The 17,692-nt window shown below is 39.3% G+C and overlaps 1 protein-coding gene across 7 annotated transcripts in view; it reads right to left on the bottom strand.

Moving 5' to 3' along the window:
• LOC136884642 (thiamine pyrophosphokinase 1) overlaps nt 1-17,692 on the bottom strand; it is a 204,064-nt gene that overhangs the window by 128,300 nt on the left and 58,072 nt on the right. The window lies entirely within an intron of this gene.

Raw genomic sequence — 17,692 nt, 5'->3', positions numbered from 1 at the left:
TCAGACATTAGTCAGAAGCCCACGATGATTGAAAAACAGGCATGGCCTTACATTAAAAATGTCTAACTGCAAAGTGTATCATTTCTTTACCTACAGATTTGAATTTTCATCTGTACAAAAAATGTTCATGAATCAAGTGAACAGGGCATGTCATGTCCAAAACTGTCTAGAGAAGTTCTTTTGAATGCTCTGGACAATCAACTGACCACATTTGAAGAAAATTTCCACCTAACTGGCAATTTCAACTCTCAGAATTACCATTACTGGGCACCACAGAATTCCAAGGAAATTCAACACAAACCTCTACATTTTGAGAAAGCTGTCATCTGTCATAATTTGGAGCTACTGGTCTGTATTTTTTAAAAGACAAAACAGGCAAATCAGTGACAATAACTTCAGTCCACTACACTGAGATGCACCATTAATTTTTTAAACAGAGCTGGAATGATGTGGTACTGAAACCCAGATTGACTAGTTCCAGCAAGATGAGACAACATTTCACACAGTGGAAATTTCCATGGCTATTCTCAGAAAAATGTTTCCAGGTTACATTATTTCCAGAAAAGCCATTCAATATCTTTCCATCTTGGAAAACCAAAAAATATTGTAAATTATGATGAAACAAACACGTTGGATGATCCCAGAAGGAAACATGTAATTGTGATAAGGGGTATGAAGCTTCCAGAGCATATCACTGATTCACCGAAGTGCACCGTCTTGATAATGATAGCTGCTACGAGGCACAGAGATTTACTGCCACCATACTTGTAAAAGTTTGAACATCTTTGGGACACATGGCAGAAAGGAGGTCTGAAAGGAACACATTATAATCGAAATAAAAGTGGATGGTTCAATTTATGTGTGTTCAAAGGCTGGTTCATGACCACTGCATTTCCTTATTTGAAATCACTTGATGGCCATGCGCTTCTGATTGGAGGCAACCACACCAGCTATATTGCACTGCATATTGTAAGGGGGTGTGAGTGTAATATCTTTCATGCCTCTTCCACCTAGCAGCACACATCGTTTACAGCCACTTGATGTCAACTTCTTCAAGCCAGTGAAAGTAGCATGGCATGCAGTGCTCAGTGACCCGAAAAAATATACTGGAGCCACAATATTGAAAAAATGTTTTTCCAAGTCTTCTTAAGCAGACTTTCAGTAAGATTTCTGCCAATCAATCTAAGAACATACAGAGTGGTTTCCAGGTAACTGGGCTCATTCCTTTCAAGCCAGATACTATGCTGAAGAAACTCCTGGATACGAAAGAATACTCAGATGTGACTACAGCATGAACTGCACTTTCTGAACACCATCTACGAAGCAGGTGTTACCCGACAAGAGGTTCTGTCGTTGGCCACTTACATAAGCTAAATGTTCCCACAGGACGGTCTATTTGGGTGGTGATCTTTCACCTCATGAAAGAATTATCTCGTAAAAGTCCACCTTTTCAATACAATTTGTGATTTATTGGAAAACAAAACCGATATTACATAATGGAATAATGGGACATGTTTTGCCTATATATATTAGGTATCTTCAGCCGTGTTGTTTTAATACTAAAATTAAAATGGTTGACTAGTCCTTAGGCTATGCTTAAAACACTATATAAAATGGCTTGTGACATTGAAAGAACAATCACAAAAATACACATCATTTACATAAAATGAACACTTAGGTGCACTTGACATTTGTGTTATTGTCTTAAAACTTCATTTGGATAAAATAACACTTTTGATGATTGTCTTTAACATTTAATATTTATAAACACTCAGGTAAACTTATACATATATTTCACAAACTTATAACTTCACTGGAATAAAAAAATGCTACTGCTGATCATGTTTGTAACTGTAGCATTTTCAATTGCAAAATTGCGATGTCATAGTAGCTGGGCATTATTTACATAGTTCGGCTCCATGGTTAAATGGTTAGCGTGCTGGCCTTTGGTCACAGGGGTCCCGGGTTCGATTCCCGGCAGGGTCGGGAATTTTAACCATCATTGGTTAATTTTGCTGGCACGGGGGCTGGGTGTATGTGTTATCTTCATCATAATTTCATCCTCATCACAATGCGTAGGTCGCCTACGGTCGTCAAATCGAAAGACCTGCACCTGGCGAGCCGAACATGTCCGCGGACACTCCCGGCACTAAAGGCCATACGCCATTTCATTTCATTATTTACATACATCTTGAAGACGGAGCAGCCCTATGTGGACAGAGTGGAAGAGGGGCTTCAAGAGAAGGTTCTTTCTATGGCTAGATATATTTTTAAAAAGAGTCTCCTGTTATGGTGGGAGAACTGTCTGCTCACTCTGCTGCTGACTACTCAGTTGCTACAGTGTGTTGCTCTGGCCACTGCCAAATGCTACAATTACAAACAAGATCAAAAGTAGCATTTTTTATTCCAACAAAGTCACAAGTTTGTAAAATATATTTACAAATGTACCTGAGTATTTATAAATATTAACTGTCAAAGATGATCAACAAAAGCATTATTTTATCCAAATGAAGTTTCAAGGCAATAACACAAATGTCAAGTGCATCTAAGTGTTCATTTTATGTAAATGTTGTATTTTTGTGATAGTTCTTTCAATGTCACAAGCCATTTTATATACTGTTTGAAGCATAGCCTAAGGACTAGTTAACCATTTTAATTTTAGTATTAGGACAACATAGCTGAAGATGCCTAATATATTTAGACGAAACATGTCCCGTTATTCCATTATGTAACATTGGTTTTGATTTGCAATAAATCACAAATTGTATTGAAAAGGTGAACTTGTACAAGATAATTATTTCATGAGCTTATATGTAGTTCAATACGGATCCCAATATGAAATGTATAACTTGCAAGATCTTTTACCTATTGTGAAAAACTATTACCTTCCAACAGTAGTGATAACAAGGAACGTGTGGAGCATCTTAATTCTTGCACTGGTTACTCTAATACTCAGTGAATGTTTAGCAAGTAAACCTTTTACACATATGTTCTTACAAAATAAAAAATTATGCTCTTGGACTTTTATGATAGTGAAACATTGGTTTTTGTCCGCACATGGTTTAATGTTTTTAGATTCAGAGTTTTATCAAGAGGATGTATATTCATAGTTTTAAGACAGTTAGTGCTATTTTTTAAGTTTAAGTCATAGGTTAATGTTTATAGATCCCGTTTTTAATTAGGTCTTGCCAGTTCTGTAAAATTTGTATGTACTTTATGCATTGTTTATTGTAACTTTGTCTATGTATATTTTTCTTATTTTTGGCTGATGATGATGCACACCAGCATCGAAACTGGTACCGAGTATAATAAAATGTTATAATTTTTCTTATAACATTATATGGTATTGAATAGGTGGACCTCTCTTGTTTCCATTAGCATCAGAGTGAGGCAAGCAATGAGAACATCAAACTTAAGGAAGGATCCTTTCTGGTAGCTAATTTTTCATACAAACATTGAAACAAAGATTTTGCAAGACAGTTTGTTGGAATGGCTGCATCAGTTTCAGAAGATAGTGTGGATGTGCATATCATACACCCATGTAAGGTCAGTAAGAGGGAGCTTGTGTTTCCTGACGTATCTGGCTTCAATACCATCAGGAAGATCAAGTCGTCAGAGTGTTGCCAAAGCCATTGGAGAGAACAGAGGTAAATATATTTTTGCGGAGGACAATTTTTAAAAGTCCAATTACTGCTTTCCACAGTGAAAATTCTAAAGGAGTGATGGGATAGATTATTTCTTGTTTTATCTTGATTTTTGAAGGAAACCCACATTTCGGGTAACTTCAGACTGGGTACATGTTTTCATATACATGCCAGGAGTTTTACGATACTTTGGAAATCTAAACAGTTTTTTTTTTTTAATTTATGAAGTTTATTGTACATCCAAGAATTAAAAAATGTATTTAAAGAATGTAGGAAACAAAAGCATCAAAGTGGATCAGAACAAAGAACTAAGGACTACCCCAGACGGAAAGCACCTCTTTTATGTCTCCAGAGGAGTGCAAGAAGTAGATGGAGGTCAATGATTCACAGCCCAACCCAGGAGCTCCCTGGATAAAGGTGACAGAGAAAAATAAAAAAAAATTAAAATTAACTTTTTAGTGTATTATTTGAAATTACACATTAAGACAGTAAAGACTGGAATAAGAGTAATTTTCTTCATGATGAAAGAAAAAATTAAAATCGGTCTAAAATAACACCACTTTAAGGCATATAAAATAAAACTCAGACAAAAAGAGACATGAAGGGAAACACACAGGATGCAATGGAAAACTATTATCCACCACACTGAGCTGAGTGATGAAGAACTTGGCTGGGAAAAATTAGCTTGAACATGCTGACACACCTTAAAAAAAATTTTTAAAACCTTACGAGTGTATTGAATACGATTTGAGACAATGTAATTAAATCAATCACTTATATTTAACTGCTAGAAAATGTGCATTTTATATTAAATCAAACACCATCATGCATTTCTGCCAAATCTTGTAGAAGAATGGGTGTATAGACTATGAGTTGTTAGCAAGTCTTCTATAAAACTGCCTCCACATCCACACCATGGTTTACAGGCAACAATTCCAAGTCAGGAATTTTGTATTAGGCCGATAGAAAATTGTTCAGGACTGCCATAGTAGAAGTGAGCATCTCTAAGCAACCTGAAACATTGCCAAGTAAAAAACAGTCTTAAGAGCAGACTTGGTGGAAAGTGCCTTTGGTATAGTTAAGTTAGTGGATGAGGCAACCCAATACTCACTTAATTTTTGAACTGCCTCAAATCTTCCACTATTTAATTTTCTAAATACTTTAATTTCTCCAGTACAAAAATGTTCTCTTCTGTCTATAGTTCTTTCTTTTCTCTTCCCTCATTCCATTACCAAAATATTTCTGACTCAATAAAAGTTGTCACCTTAAATTCTTTTTTGTTTTGTTTTGATAGTGGCTTTATGTTGCACCGACACAGATAGATCTTATGGCGGTGATGGGATAGGAAAGGCCTAGGAGTTGGAAGGAAGCGTCCGTGGCCTTAATTAAGATACAGCCCTAGCATTTGCCTGATGTGAAAATAGGAAACCATGGAAAACCATCTTCAGGGCTGCCGACAGTGGGATTCGAACCCACTATCTCCCGGGTGCAAGCTCACAGCCACGCACCCCTAACCGCACGGCCAACTTGCCCGGTACTTAAATTCTTTCAAAATCCTCAATATTTTTAAATCATATCCTAATCATAATTTGATATTTGACATATGAAACCAAACTACTGTTTTTGCATGTATATATCCAACTTTTCTATAATTCTTCTTTCAAGTATTCCTTCAATTAATGTGGTAAGATGGAACAAAATAGTGATTCTTCTTCTACTACGGTACTAAAAATCTTATCTCCTTTCAAGAAAATTATTATATCACAATCCTTTCCCCCCCCTCTTCTGGGCTGAGTGTATCTTTCTAAATGCTTTTGAGCAGTTGATAAATCTACTTTTTCCAAATGCCCAATTGCTTTTCAACTGAAACTCTATTTGTTTTCATAGCTTTCACCACTTCAATCTTTTTAACTGCCAGATAGTTGAGGAGACCAATTTCAGAGCCACAAGCTCTGCCACATTGCTGATATATTAAATCTACCAAAGCTCCTTGTTGTTGTTGTACAACCCAACAGCTTTTTTTCTTTCTAATTTTCTTGTTCTTTTCTATGATCTCTTTTATCAGACTCTTTGTCCAGCTCCATGGCTAAATGGTTAGCGTGCTGGCCTTTGGTCACAGGGATCATGGGTTCAATTCCCAGCAGGGTTGGGAATTTTAACCATAATTGGTTAATTTCCATGGTACGGGGACTGGGTGTATGTGTTGTCTTCATTATCATTTTATTCTCATCATGACACGCAGGTCGCGTACGGGCGTCAAATCAAAAGACCTGCACCAGGCCTCTTCGGAGGCCACACAGCATTTCTTTTCATTATCAGACTCTTCTATCTGCCGTAGCAATGTCTACTAATATTTCTTTTCTTGCTGGTTAGATATCCTTCTTAATTTACAAAGGTCGATCAAATATAAACAGGATTTTTGTTCCTGAACATCAACAGTTGGTAGAACTAGCCCCACACTTCTGCTATGCTCAGGCGGAACCGTTAGGAGTGGGGAGAGTGTGCTGTTAGATATTTCCCGCTGTTTAGTCAGTAATGCTTATGATGTCGGAGCAACAGGTGCACCCCTACACTGCGCAATGCATAATTATAAAATTTCTTGCTCGTGAAGGAGTGCGGAAATTTGCCAGAGATTGACTGCACAGTTCGGTGATCAAACATTGTCAAAGGCGCGTGTGTCAGGAGTGGAGGAGGAAAAGGGAGGCAGCATCAGTGAAAGCCAAGACTCAACTGTCAGCTGGCAAGGTTCTTGCAACCGTTTTTTTCGATTGGCGATGCATTTTGCTGATTGATTTTTTGCATGAGCGACACACAATCAATGCTGCTTACTACCGCAAGCTGTTGAACAAGGCGAGGGGGGTTGCATATCACCACAAATGACAAGACAAACAGATTCAAATATGCGCTGCCCCATACTGCAGCTCTAACTGTCTCCAAGCTACAAGAAATGCACTGGACTACTGATGCAGTGTGATAAACTGGTATAACTTGAAAACAGCATTCTCTCACACATGGGTAAATAATACAAGTATCGACCTCGAATTATTATTATTATTATTATTATTATTATTATTATTATTATTATTATTATTATTATTATTTACGTAGTCAAATGATTGCAATGTTTATGAGGTTATGTCATGAAACATGTACTGAATATAGACATATATATATAAGTTTTGTTAATGTAAGAACCTGTAATTAATATTAAATAATTTATTATTACTTGTATATATGATTTGTAATCCACTACGGTATTGTGTAACACATTGGAACATCCAGAATGGCACTAGATCAGACAGGATGATGGTAGAATATTCTGTATATTATAACCATGTTGTTAGGCACTCGAGCATTTATGAAAAGGTATTTTTGTAACGTATCTTTCTAGAAGCTTGGCCAGGCTCCTATATAAGGAGGCGGTCTCGATGGTAGAGACGAGTTACTGTTTAGTTGGAGTTATGGTTTAACAGGAATATATTTGTGACCTTGTGTTGTGTTGAACCGACATGCTGTGGCAGCTACAAATAAATAAAGTTTTGGTATTTCCATCTATTCAATACAAAATTTAATGCTGTATTCAACTACAACATTTATATAATTATACAGTACTAGTTTCAACACATAATAGTGTCATCCTCAGCTGTAATTGAAAAATAGGCATACATACAATTCATAATAAGACTTAAAGTAAAGGGTGTGGAAAAACTATTTAAAACTGTTTTGAAAATATTAACACATTAAAAACATTTATAACAAGTGAAAAACTTGCAAGTCAGTTATATGTTAAAAGAGTTCATTAAGGTCTCTTTATAGACAGCCGGTTGTGATGTTCTTGAATTTGTGCTCTTGATAAAATGCTGTGCTCATTCATGTGTGTAATGCAGCAATATCTTATGAGTTGTGAAGGATTGCAATTTTTAGTTTATGTCCTAGGCTTATGAGGTGGAAAACATTCAGATGGCTTCTTAAGATCTTACTAGAGCGTACGTTTCTTAGTTCAATATGGAACCTGTAATGAAATGAAACGCCGTTAAGAAACTTTCTTACGTTAAATGCTGTGGCAGACAGCAGTCAACTGTTTCAACTGTGTTTTAAGGTTGCAATCTCTACGTGGCTTGTGCATAGTAACAGGCAGTTGTTAAAATGGCGGTTTGTTGATGCGTGTGTTTTGTTTGACAGCAGTTGATTAGGTTATGTGTATGTTTATGTGAAGTTAAGGTGAAATAAATAACTGTACCAACTGGCAGCATTTCATGAGCGTCTTTGTGGATACATCATTGGCGACAGTAGGACAGGACGTAAGAATTTATGAGTGAATACGAGTGTAGTAGAACAAAATGCAAGTGATACTTGATAATATGTCGGTGAAACAACTCAAGGACGAACTCACCAAGAGGAATATCCCGACGAACGGGAAGAAGAAATCGCTCCAGACACGGTTATGGGAAAATCTCGTGGAAAAAGGAGAAGATCCCGAAAAGTTATTCATCGAAGTCGATGAAGATTCCGAAACATAGGAAGATGAGGTAAATATGACCAGAATGTGTTCTCATTTAATGAACATGACACAGACACTTAATTCTACCTTAACAAACCAAATTTCAAAAGTAAATGATAAACTTTGAGGCAAAATTTCTCAAGCTAACTCAAATATCACAAGTGTACATGCAGGTTTACCAAGAACTCGGCCTAGAATCGAAAATTTCAACCGTAATTGAAAAAATTTCATCACAAATTAGCGACGTCACCAATCAATTAATGCAGCAGATATCAGGTCAGAACTGGAACAGGTTGAACAGATCGATAGTTAGAGTAAGCCAGCTGGAAGGGGATACCTTGAACCTCAAAGAAGAGGTGGAAATCCAGGTTACCGGCATAAAGTCATTGAGGGAAATTTTGAAAGCCATATCTCTGCCATTGAGGGAAATTTTGGGAGCCGTATTCCTGCTGTTGAAGGAAGGTTACAAAAACCGTTTTTCAACCATCAAGGAAGATGTGCAGAATATAAGGGAAAACATCCTTCACACAGTAGAAGATAGAAAAATGCAAACAGGAAATATCACCACACCTTTAAAGCCCTCAAGCCTAACCAGCAACACAGCACACCTAGACCTGAAGGTGATTATAGAGAGCCTTCCAGAAATCCACGGGCGACTGGAAGAGACCTGACTAGCTTTATTGAGGGATCTGTCAGTCTGTTAGGAAGGACTAATCTACCAGAGGACGTCTTCGTGCAACTCATCACACTGCGATTAAAGGGGTAAGGCGCTACTTGGAATAATTTGAAGGGTCTAAATTTAAACTGGACGGACATCAAGAGGGAATGCTTCGCTAGGTTTAATTCCGAACGGCTGAAGAGCTCCGTGAAAAGGAAGCTAGTGACTGAGGCACAACCCACTGGCGTGAGAGCTAGCGCCTTCGTTCTACAGAAGTACCAACTCTCCAAGCGTCTGTGCCCGGATGGAAGTGAAAATGAGATTTTACCAGACATCACAGAGCTACTCCACGATAAGATTCAACCCCTAGTGAAAGTATCACAACCGAGACCCTTTGATGAACTACACAGAATCATCGCCCAGCTGGAGGAGGAACACAAGAGCAAAGCTCCGGAAGAGACCAGCGCAGTTAGGAAGTGCTACCAGTGTGGAAGAATGGGACACCTGAAGAACAAGTGCCCAGCCTTGACATCGGAGAAACTAGGTCCGGCCCATTCTGCATTAAGGGGGGATGGGACCCGGAAAAGGAAGGTGTCTCGAGACCTGACAGATGAGCAACCATGGTCAAGTAAGAGAGGGATTGGTCAGATTGTGAGTAGAACAAGCCAAACCCGCCCAGCTATCATCTTAAGGATTGGCAACGAGAATTTTTCAGCCATAATCGACAGCCAAGCAAGCCATTAATTTGTCAATGGGACTGTTGCCAAACTATGATTGCCTATGAAGTCTCACCATCTCGGAAGGGTACTGGGAGCAGCGTACAGGGTAACCTATTCCATCCAAGGACAAACTAACCTAACCGCTAAATGCATGAACATACCTATTGTAATTGATTTTGCAGTGATTCAGAACCTGATACGTGACATCATATTAGGTTATGACTTTCTGGTGGAACACAAGGAGATCCTAGACTATGCAGCTCATGAAGTCTTTTTGGGAAAAGACAGATGTTTGAGGGTCGTCTGGCACTATGGAAATCTCCGAACTCGCAAGGATACGGAAGTCGACGTAGACCTGGGAGATATCCAGTTAACGCATCTTCGACCGAGTGAAGAAGAGGAGCTGAGACACACCTTAAAGGACTTTCCAGAAATCATCATCAATAAAATAGGACGGACTATGACGGTAATGCACACCATTGAATGCAGCGCTTCCTCACCCATCAAGCAACTTCGTCTTCCAGAAGATTCAAGAGATGGAAGGGTAATGTCTCATCGAACCCTCTACATCATGTTGGGCTTCACCTATCATCCTACCGAAGAAGAAGAAGAATGGAGAGTATTGACTATGTGTGGACTTCCGCAGCTTGAACGAGAAGACCGTTAGTGATGCTTAACCCATGCCTGACCTGAAAGACTCGCTGAAGCAAGTAAGTGGGTCTAGGGTTTTCAGCACTGGATACTAGCAAGTGGAGGTTGAGGAAAGTTCTAGACCACTGACCCCCTTCATGACACCGAGAGGATTGTATCAGTTTGCAGTAATGCCCTTTGGATTGAAGAATGCTCCTGCCACCTTCATGCGACTGATGGATAAGATATTATCAGGATATGTTGGAGATATCTGTCAAGTGTATCTTGACATTTTAATTGATATAGATGTTGAATCCCATAGGGAACGTGAAATATTTGTTCCGAATGAGTAAATTTATATTACCAATATAAATGGTCCATTATTGGAAATTATAAATTTTCCAGCTAACTCATTCCTGGTTGGCAGCACTCCGCTCCAGTGTGCCAAGTTGGGCTCACCAGTTGGTAAATAGCACACCCACCAAGACGCATGGCTAGTGCATACCATGGAGGCCACTGCGTAGGCTACTTGGAGCCACTGGCAATGCCAATGCTCTATGAGAGGCTTTGTCTCATTGGTATATCATCTGATGGCCAGGCAGGCATCCATTTTTGGTAACGAGACAAAGTCTCTCATAGTGCATTGGCACTGCCAGTGGCTCCAAGTAGCCTACGCAGTGGCCTCCACGGTCTGCACTAACCATGCGTCTTGGTGGGTGTGCTATTTACCAACTGATGAGCCCAATTTGGCACTTTGGGACGAAGCACTAGCAACCAGGAATGAGTTAGCTGGAAAATTTATAATGTCCAATAACGGACCATTTATATTGACATTTAAATTCATAGCAAGAATTTTCAAGAACACCTTGTATATCTGAGGAAAGTACTGGAACGACTGAAGATTCATGGATTGACTTGCCAACTGGAGAAGTGCCACTTCGCCTAGTCCTGTGTAGAATATCTTGGCCATTTTCTAACATCTGAAGGCTTAGAAAGGCAACCAGAGAAAAATCGAGCTGTCGAAGAAGCTGAACGCTCGCGGACCAAACAACAAGTACGTCAGTTTCTTGGCTTGTGCGGACGGTATAGCAGCTTTGAGGCACACTTTGAAGAGAAGGCAATACCACTCACCGATCTACTCCATAACAACCGCCCATTCCGATGGACCAGCAAGGAAGAGGCAGCATTTCAAGTCATTAAGGCTGCGATATGCAACGCTCCCGGTCTAGCCCATCCTGACCCTCAACGGTAGATGTGCCTGCAGATGGACGCCAGCGACTCCAGCTTAGGATAATATATAAGTAATAATAATAACAACATAAACGTTTCAACCTTTTCAATACTAAAATATATTCACAAAATTATAAATTACACGGTACTAGTTTCGAAAAGTGATCTTTGCTTCAATACGGCTGATGATGACCCCTAGATGGGTTGAAACTAGTACCGTGTAATTTATAATTTTGTGAATATATTTTAGTATTGAAAAGGTTGAAACGTTTACGTTGTTATTATTATTACTTATATATTATTCTCAGTTCAATACGGACCAAAAACATGAAATTCATAACCATTAATCCAGCTTAGGAGCAGTGTTATTCCAGCAGAGGAGTGACGGCGCAAGAGACATCATTGAGTACACCAGCAGGAAGCTATCTCCCACTGAACAATGCTACTGCACTGCCGAGAAGGAAGCCTTAGCCGTGGTGTGGACCATGGGCAAATTCAGAGGCTACTTGGAGGGAAGGAAGTTTCAGCTCTACACCGATAACGCAGCTCTCAAATGGTTGAACTCGGTCTCTGGCTCAAAATCTAAATTGACGTGATAGACTCTGTTAATCGCAGAATTTTATTTCAATGTCTGTCACGTCCCAGGACCGACGAAGCTAGGAGCTTACAGCTTATCTAGGCGCCCGGCGATGGAACCTGAAGCTAGGAGCACCATTGTAGAGAGGGAATTGCCATGAAAACACCAGAGTGAGCCTAAGGAACCTGTCCTTATAACCATCTAGAAGGAACTTGATCTGGGAGTAATCAAACAGTGGCAAGAACAAGATAAGCCCTGTAGGACCATGACTGAAGGATTAGGAGACAGAACACCAATAGACAACTCATCCCGAGGGAATTCAAGATGTGCTACAAGTAATTCTGGGTTGATAGAGGACTCTTAATGTACAGGTCGCACCTCTCCGACACGCCTGCAGTAGTGGTAATCCGCAGACAGCACACGATGAACATCCTCGAGAAGCTCCACGATAGCACTGAAGCCGGACATCCAGGAGGCGAAGAGACATATCAGTCTATCCGACAAAGATTCTTCTGGGTCAACATGCAGAAAGACATCCTGGACTATGCGAAGGGGTGCTACATCTGTGCCTGCACCAAGGCGAGCAACAGGAAGGCAGATTACAGTCAGCGAGGAAGATGGCTGCAATGCCCTTGGGAGGTCGTAGCCCTGGACTTGATGGGTCCTTACCCTAGAACACCACAAGATAAAACAGGATGCCTAGTAATCACGGACCTCTTCACAAGATGGACTGAGGCCTTTCCGATACCGGAAGCTACGACAGGATGCATCACCAACAAGATGAGGTATTCAGCCACTACGGTTATCCACGGTGCATTCTGTCAGACAACGGGAGTCAGTTCACGTCAAGGAAGTGGCAGCAAATGGTGACAGAATAGGGTGTGGAGCACTGGACCACCCCTATCTACAACCCAAGGGCCAATCCAATGGAACCAGGAGCTGGAAAGGATGCTATGGGTTCACCTGATAGACAAAGAACATCAACTGTGGGTCCGTCAGATACCGCAGTCTCCCTTTGCCCTGCGACTACGCATCAACCATGTCACTGGCTATTCCCCAGCGGAGCTGTTTCTTGGTCGACAGCTATACGGCACTGGGGATTGGGAAATTCGTCCACCACCCACTTCTGGTCAAGATGATGCAGCTGTTTCCCTAGCAGAGTGGCAGCAGCAGCAGCAGGACATAAAGGAGAAGCAAGCTTTGGCCGAGAAGAGATCCCTTACCCAGGCCAAGGCTCGAGATGTCAAAGAGACCCAGATCTTCCTACCAGGCCAATAAGTACTGCGATGTAACCAACCAGTCAGTAATAAGATTGGAGGGTTTCACGCAGGTCTCACACCTAAGTGGGTTGGTCCTGTCGAGGTGGATAAGCAGCTGGGCCATGGGGTCCACTTACTAAAGACCAACCCTCCTGTCAAGGACCACGCATCGGAGTAGCGGCGAGGCAGCCAACTGCTGTGCATACAGGGTAAGCCTGGTACTACCACGGGTCCACCTGGAGAAGAGGCTACTGATGACACAGCTTAGTCTGGCCATGAGGAAAATACATCAACTATCGAGGAAGAGGCTGGCGGTGAGGCAACTCCGACCCCTGAAATGGCACGATCCGGGCAGGGGGAGGAAAGCCCATCCAGCGACATCGAGGAAGGGAGAAAATACAATCTACGACCAAGAGAAAGTCGACGAGTGTGACAGACAGTGAAAATTGTTTCAAGTTATAAGGGGGATACTGATGCAGTGTGATAAACTGATATAACTTGAAAACAACATTCCTTCACCTATGGGTAAATAATACAAGTATTGAGCTCGAATTATTATTATTATTATTATTATTATTATTATTATTATTATTATTATTATTATTATTATTATTATTATTATTATTATTATTATTACTTGTAATGTATGGCTATGAAGTGTTTACATCCATTTATTATTATTCTTATTTACGTAGTAGAATGATCATAGTGTTTGTGAGGTTATGTCATGAAACATTACTGTATATAGACATATGTATAGGCTTAGTTAATGTAAGAACCTGTCATTAATATTATATAATTTATTATTACCTGTATATATGATTTGTAATCTACTATGGTATTGTGTAACATCCAGAATGACACTAGATCAGACGAGATGATGGTAGAATATTCTGTACATTATAACCATGTTGTTAGGCAAACAGAACATGAAAATTAAAAAGTGCACCTTTTCAATACAAAATAACGTTGAACTAATTAAGAGTGTTTTAAAAGTGCAACGCTTTAATGAAATATGTTTTGATTCATTTATGTATGATTGCCTGTTCTCATTAGTGGCTGAAGATGACACACATCAGCGTCGAAACTAGTCCCAAGTAAATGTTGTAACTTAATTAGTTCAACGTTATTTTTTATTAAAAAGGTGGACAGTTTAATTTTCATTTTCTGTTATTCTTACTTCAATACGGACCTAAGGTGAAATTCTTAATTTTAAATGTTGTTAGGCATTCGAGAATTTACGAGAAGGTATTTTTGAAACGTATCTTTCTAGAAGCCTGGCCAGGCACCTATATAAGGAGGCGGTCTCGATGGTAGAGATGAGTTACTGTTTAGTTGGAGTTATGGTTTAACAGGAATATATTTGTGACCTCGTGTTGTGTTGAACTGACATGCTGTGGCAGACGCAGACAACTGTTTCAACTGTGTTTGAAGGTTGCAATCTCTATGTGGCATGTGCGTAGTGATAGGCAGTTGCTGAAATGGTGGTTTGTTGAGGTGTGGTTTTTGTTTGTGACAGCAGTTGATTAGGTTATGTGTATGTTTATGTGAAGTTAAGGTGAAATAAATAAGTGTACCGACTGACAGCATTTCGTGTGTGTCTTTGTGGATACATCACTACACTTGATCATCCTCCTTACAGCCCGGACTTACCGCCCTGCGATTTCCATTTGTTCGGACAGCTTAAAGAAGCTCTAGGAGGGCAATGACTTGAAGATGACAAGAGTATGGAAGACTTTTTGCGCTACTGGCTGGTGACACGACCCTGTTCTTTTTACGATGAGGGCATCAAAAAGCTGCCCATATGCTGGGACAAATGCATTTCCAAAGCAGGAAACTATGTGGAAAAGTAAACTGTAATTGCCTTGTGTTTTTCAATAAATGAATTTAAATAAAAAATAAAATCCTGTTTATATTTGATCCCCCCTTGTATTTTATAACTGTTAGGTTCTTCAGTCAGTCACAACTGAGTTACAAATAAATAAATTTAGAAACTACCTGAAAAAGAAAACATATAACAGAATTATACTAAGAAAAAGGCAATGTCCTAACTGTCAGCTATCAACGCCCAGCAAAAACTACTCGACATAAAGAAATGAAATTTTGAGGATACTTTTTTTTAAATTCCCTTAAAGGGGGGTGAACAGAGGTGGAAAAGGGGTTGAATACCTTTTATGAGGAGATTTATATCTCAAAAACTGAAGATGTTACAGATGTGAAAATTGGTATTTGGAATCCGCTTTAAATATATATATATATATATTTTGAAAATCCACCTGGGGTGTGTGGAAAGGACTGAAAAATGGGTTGAATTCCTTTTTAATAATGTTATTTGTTTTTTATGGATTTTGGAGGCGCCAAGGTGTTGGAATTTAGTTCTTTTACATGCCAGTACATCTACCAACACGAGGCTGATGTATTTGAGCACCTTCAAATACCACCAGACTGAGCCAGGATCAAACCTGCCAAGTTGGAATCAGAACCCCAACCATCTGAGCTACTCAGCCCGGCTGAATTCTTTTTATGAGGATATTTATATCTCAAAACCTGAAAATGTTACAGACGTGAAAATTGGTACTGGAATCTCCTTTCAAAATAAAAAATATATATATTTTTGTTTTCAAAAGATCCACTTAAGGAGGGGAGGGGATAAAAAGAAGTGAAAAAGGAGTTGAACTATTTTTATGAGGATATTTACTGTATATCTCAAAAACTGAAGCCTAAGTGGGGAGGGGTTTGTAAAGTTGTGAAATAGGAGCTGACCTTTTTTTCTTACTAATAGTTTAACATCGCACTGACACAGATATGTCTTATGGCGACGATGGGAAAGGAAAGGCCTAGGAGTGGGAAAGAAGTAGCCGTCGCCTTAATTAAGGTACAGCCCCAGAATTTGCCTGGTATGAAAAGGGGGGAAACCACGGAAAACCAACTTCGGGGCTGCTGACAGTGGGGCTCAAACCCACTATCTCCCAGATGCAAGCTCACAGCTGCGCGCCCCTGACTGCACGGCTGACTCGCCCGGTGATGCATTTTTATTATGCCACTTATCTATATTTATATGAAAGGGAATGTCATGACTGATTGTATATCAACGCCCAGGAAAAACTACTCTACATAAACAAATGAAATTTTGGGGATACATTGCTATTACAACGTATGCACCCACTAAGGAAGGATATAAAAAAATTCCACCTCTAAGGGGTTGAAGCCTAAAATTCATTTCTCTGAAACCGTTTTCCGAGCAAAATTGAAATATCACTCAATGATTGCTCCTTTATGAACTAGATGTTAAATAACACAAGTTTAGAAACAAAATTCAGTGCAGGTTAATATCCAAAAACAAAAATATTAATTTCTCTGAAACCATTTGACATACAGGGTTAAAATTTCAGATGACGGTTGCTCCTATATGTTTTAAATTTAGAATAAAACGTGGTCTTAAACTAACACACTCCTACGGAGTTTCAACAGGAGGGGGTGACATATATTCACTTCTCTCAAACCATTGAACATACAAGTTTGAAATTTCACATGACAATTACTCCTATATGTCTTAGATGTTAAATAAAAAGTGGTCTTAAAATAATACACCCATAAGGGGATTTGACTGGGAGAGTGAGGACTAAAAGCATAAATATTCATATCTCTGATACCAACCGACATATGAGATTGAAATTTCACATTATGATTGCCCTTATATGGGACAGATTTTAACAAGACATGTTCTTAGAACAATACAATCCTAAGAGGGTTTGACTGGAAGGGGTTTTCTGACAACACAAATATTCATTTCTCTCAAGCCGTTTGACATACGAGCTTGAAATTTCACATGACGGTTATCCTATATGTTTTAGATTATATATAACAAATGGTCTTAAAATAATACATCCCTAAGGTGTTGTGACAGGGAGCGTAAGGCCTGAAAACATAAATATTCTTATCTCTAAAACTGTTTGACTTACATGTTTGAAATTCCACATGATGGTTGTTCTTATATGTAATAGATTTTAAATAAAAAGTGGCCTTAAAACAATACACCTCTAAGGCATTTTGAATGGGGGTGGATGTGAGGCATGATGACAAAAATGTCCATTTCTCTGAAATTGCTTGACATTTGAGGTTGAATTTTCACATGGTCGTTACTCCTCAATGTCTTATATTTTAACCGATTGAAATTTGAAATTTAACCGATTGATCGGACGTTTGAGATTCAGTCTTAAAACGCCAACGTCCGATTGATCGGACGTTCTGGAAAAAATACTTTCCAACTTATTTATTCGTTTTAATAATGTATAATACATGTTTTGGACTAGTATTGGATTAAATAAGACTATATACAAAAAGTTTTGTTGAAGAACTTGCTGCCGAGTGGCTTGGTAACAAAGCGGCAATTCAGCTCCTGCGGGCAGGTTACGAACCCCTACTATTTACCGGAAAAAAAGGAACGCAACTGTTCCGTATTCAGAAAGATTAG

Source organism: Anabrus simplex, chromosome 1 (genome assembly GCF_040414725.1).
Source record: "Anabrus simplex isolate iqAnaSimp1 chromosome 1, ASM4041472v1, whole genome shotgun sequence".
Lineage (NCBI taxonomy): Eukaryota > Metazoa > Arthropoda > Insecta > Orthoptera > Tettigoniidae > Anabrus > Anabrus simplex.
The sequence above is the reverse complement of the archived record's forward strand: the minus strand, read 5'-3'. Positions and strand labels throughout refer to the sequence as shown.